We start from the raw sequence: 4,703 nt of genomic DNA on the forward strand, positions 1-4,703 counted from the left end.
CAGAGAGCTGTGGCCAATCTTTCCACGTCAATTGCACTCCGACATATTTGCACACACAAATTAACTTTATGGGGAAATCTAGATGCAAACGTTGGCAGGAAAATGTTTGTTTGGCAGACTTGGATGGGGAGGGTGAGCTTGCTGGTCCTGACGACAATTTCCAGCCACTCTGTTTTGTGGGCGAAACATGAATTGCCCACTATGGCTGCGTGGGAATATATGTAACTGAACCACTTGTCCGAATCCAGGTTTAGTCCTGCTTTTCTAGCTTCAGAGTTGTCTGCGTTACTGGAAGTACTGACTGAAGCTCAAACGTTGTTTAAACCTACAATTCATGAACATAAATACGTATTATCTGTGAATAAACAGGATAGGTGAGCTGGCCCCGTTTCTTCCCTCTGGTTGCAAAATTCAAAACAATCCTTTTATTGTGACTCCACAGATAACAGAACAGTTCAAGCTCTAACTGGGCTTCTACTGAAGCCCAGAAGAGGTGCCTCTGCTCATGCCAAGAGTTGAATCCAAACTGGGAACCTCTCCTCAGTCCCTCCCTCTCAGTCAGGCTTCTGGCTGCTCCCTCTGTGAAAGGCCAAGCTCCTTCAATCATTTCTCCCGATGCCTCCCCACAGGGCCAAGGACTGGGTCTTGTACCTGCTCAGCCACCCTTCCTGGAGACCCTCCCTCTCCTTCCAAACCAGGCCACGTCTCAAGCTTGGCCTGGGAAACGTCACTTGAAGGAGTCTGAAAGGCTTCGTCTGCCCCTCCCCTCTCCTCCTCTTCCTCCGCTTGTTCAGAATCAGATGACAGTGACTCCCGCCAAGCGGTCCACAGTGCTGTGCCCATCCTCTATGCAGGACTTCTGCCAAGCCAGGAATAAGGAACTGGAGCACCAGGTCCTGCCCACGTCACAATTACCCATTCCACAGGGGGCCTGAGGCCATGCTCAATTCTGCAAAAAAAGGGATGCTTTGCATAAGCTGGACTTAGCTAAGCAGGCTGATGGCTGGACGTACAAGGCTGCTAATGCTTCCCTTCTTCATACACTTCGGCAATGCTCAAAAGCAGCTTCCTTTGGGGAGCAGGTAATAATCTGGATAAATCTTGCAATGCAAAGTCCTTTCATATTCAAGGATACACTCTTTGGAATTACCTACTCATCTCTTGGGGGCTAACAGAGGGCTGCATAAATGGATTTTCCACACGCTTCCAACAGCTAAAAGACTGATACTACAACTTCGGAAAGTTAAAGAATAACAAGCAGGAACAAAAGGGGTAGAGGATTTAATGAAACTTCTGGTTTTTGAATAGGTGGCCCTTAGGCCTATTCCATGAATGGATACGCCTACAGATACTTGCGATGCCTCTTTTGAAGCCGACATATTATATTTACTAACTGTAGCATATTCAGTTATACACTAACATATGCTGATACACACATTTACTGGATCTTTCTGCATTTTTAATGCTTCAGTTTTGTCCCTGGTTTTTTGGGGGGGGGGAATTGCCCAATAAAATTAATGACAAAAATGTTTTATGATATGATTCTCCCCTTTTTACTGTCACTGCTCTTGCTGCTATTGTCGCACTGCAAATAAAAGATTTGTATTTTTTCAGGTTGTTTTAATGCATGGGTCCTCAAACTACGGCCCGGGGGCCGGATCTGGCCTGCCATGCCCATCTGGACCGCTGTGCCCGTGCCCACCGCCCACCTCACCCCACACACGGGGAGGCAGCGGTTTGTTCACTCAGAGAAACAATCCCCAAGCGAGCAAGCCGCTGCCTCGTGCCCCCGCCTCGCTGCACGCACGCCCCCACGCCGACCCATATGCACCGCCGGCCCCACCTTTCCGGCCCATGCCCAGCGCCAGCACCTTTCAACTGGTTCCCCGGTGGAAAAGTTTGAGGATCCCCGTTTTAACCCCTGCACAATCCAGAGTTCTGCGTGTGGAGAAGTCATTCCTGGGTTGCTGACAGAAGGACAAAGTAAACAAGTGTGCAAATGCCTGCTTGCACAGCTCTAACTAGGCATTAAACGACCCAGTTGGCAGTCACGTGCAAACTGGATCAGGCACCAGCTGTTTAAATCCCACTGTAATGAAGTGAACTTAAGTATTTACTTATTTATTTATTTAAAACTTTTTAAAATTTATTTAAAGCCTTACCATAGTCTCAGGATGGCTTAACAATAAGACAAAATAGAATGAAATATAGCACCTTAGTCAAATTCTTAACCAAGCAACAATAAAATCCATGTTAAAAACAGTCAAACCTTAAAACATGGGAAAATAAAAAGGTTTTAGCCTGACACAGAAAAGAATAAAGTGAAAGTGCCTGGTAAAACTCTCTGGGGAGCGTATTCCACAATTTGAGTGCCACCGTGGGGAAGGCTCTTCTCCGGGGAGTCACCCTCCTAATCCCCTTCAAGGAGGGCTCCCAGAGAAGGGACTCTGCCCCAGCTCTTAAGGGGCAGCCAGGCACATGTGGAAGGAGATGCTCCTTCAGGTAACCAGCCTGCACTGATCTTGCAGATCCATCGTACCCCAGCCCCCTGGGCACATGCACCCCACCCCACCCCACCCCACTGCATTCCTCTGGAGCGGCAGGCTGCTGCCTAGGAAAGCTCAAGGGTCAATTTTTAAAGGAGGCAAGTGGAAAAGATTTCCTGTTTTCCTGCTAGAAGTCTACAAGTGAACCCAGTTTTCCAAACAGATGCAGCGACCCAGACACACACTTCTCTTCTGCACAGTTTCACATGGCTACTGCAGCAGAGTTAAGCTTCTGCCGTCCCTGCTTGGTCTGCCCATGAGCCCATCAGATGCAGCCAAGGAAGCCATCTGAAGAGGGCAGCTGCCCAGTGGTTTCTCTCCCACAGGGCACAGCCCCTCTGCACACAGCTTCAGAGCCACCTGTGAGGCCTCCTGCGAGCAAACTGAATGCCAGAGGAATGCCAAGGTTCACATGCAGCGTGCATGGCTCCAAAGAGCTGCATCTCCAAAAGGTATGTCAATGTCCGATTGGGGTACGTTGACATTGCCCATTTCAAGTCAGTTCCACCAGGGAAACAAGTTTTCGGTGTATTGGACAATAACCAGAAACCAGTACAGATTCGGAATGGCCTTAGTATACTGATCTTGAAATCCCTGTGCAGGAACCAGCCCTTCTCAGCAGAGCATAAAGGATGAATGGATAATGTTAAGAGATGCTTGGCATCGGCTCAAAAAGTTATGATGAAACAACAGGGAAGAAACCAGTGATTTTACCAGGAACCTTTAAAACAAGTTCAAGAAAATAAGACTGAACTATAGGGGTGCTGTGTACTCCACCGAAGGAAAATCAAGGTGGTCAGGCTCAAAGGAAACTTGCCATAGACTTCCGCAGCTCAGGGATATCCCGGGGTAGATATGGCTAAAGGCCTGTATTTCAGAAAGGCTGCACTGCTTTCTAGAATATAATTTCTATCCATATTGGAAAAGTGAGGAGCTGCCCACCGATGGATTGATTCTAAGAAAGATCTTGGACTGTGCAGAAATGGATAGACTAACTTTATCGTTGGAGGAGAAAGAGGATACTGATTTCTATCGAACTTGGGACTCTTTTTATAATTGGCTGGAGAAATGGGACTTGGCGTAAATTTAGAGATGTTTTTCAAACTATGATAAACTAACTGGAATTTGATATTCGAATGTTAAAAAATATGTAGTAGGAGGTTGACCCAGTGAATCCAATGTTAATGTTTGTGATGTTTGATGGGGTTTTTTTAGTCTTAGTTTAAAAATGTTAATATATATATATATATATAAATATAAAAATAGAATATAATTTCTAGAATGTCCAGTCTTTTCAGATGTATTCAGTTTTCCGTGTTTAGCCCAAACATGCCTTTGGAGAATGCTTAATTTTTTTAGCATTTGTTTCTGCAAGGTAGTGTAGTTTGTGACCCAGCTTGGGCTTGATGCACCAGCTTAAGACCGCCATGGCAGGATACCTCAAGGCCACCTCGCACACTTGTTTCTGACACAGAAGTTAACCTCTGATAAGGAAAAGTATGCCTGAAAGGTTTGACGGGGAGCGTCTTTTTCGTGAGCCCCGTTCCAACCCAGGTGAAAGGGCTGCTTTGTGGCCTACAGATCCAGATCCGTGCTGTAAAAAAGTTACTGAACTTTCCTTAAAACGGCTTATTTTATCCATTTAAAATATTTCTAAGCTTTTGTCAGGGCTGGAGCGTTCTCAAGGCAGCATGCAATGATAAAACCCAGATAACAGAATTGTGGTGATGCGGTAACATAAACGGCAAGCATCGGAGGAACCGTAAGAACCGCGCTAAGGCAGAAGCTACAGCGGGGCTGCAGCTGCACCCCAGTCCGCTAACAGGCAACCGGAGGGAGGCCGGAGCAAAGCGCTCGTCGGAACGGTCTGCGGCCAGGCAGGGGGCCGGCGAGCTCGGGAGCTCCCTGGGGGCTAGCTGCTTCAGCGGGGTGGAGCTGGAAGGCCCGCTCTCACCTGCCGGCCCTCAAAGGGAGGCGCGCCTCCGTCGCGACCCGGAGCGCAGGCAGCCGGGCTCGGCGGAGGCCGGCCTCGGAGCAAGGCGGCGAGCACCAAGGCAGCGCCTCCAAGGCGCCCACACGCGCCCGCTCCCGCGCGGCTCGACTCCGCGCCCCCAGCGCCGCGCCGCCCAGGCACGCGTCGCGCACCGCCGGCCCGGC

The sequence above is a fragment of the Varanus komodoensis genome, unplaced genomic scaffold, assembly GCF_004798865.1.
Source record: "Varanus komodoensis strain SLA01 unplaced genomic scaffold, ASM479886v1 scaffold46_1, whole genome shotgun sequence".
In the NCBI taxonomy this organism is placed as follows: Eukaryota; Metazoa; Chordata; class Lepidosauria; order Squamata; family Varanidae; genus Varanus; species Varanus komodoensis.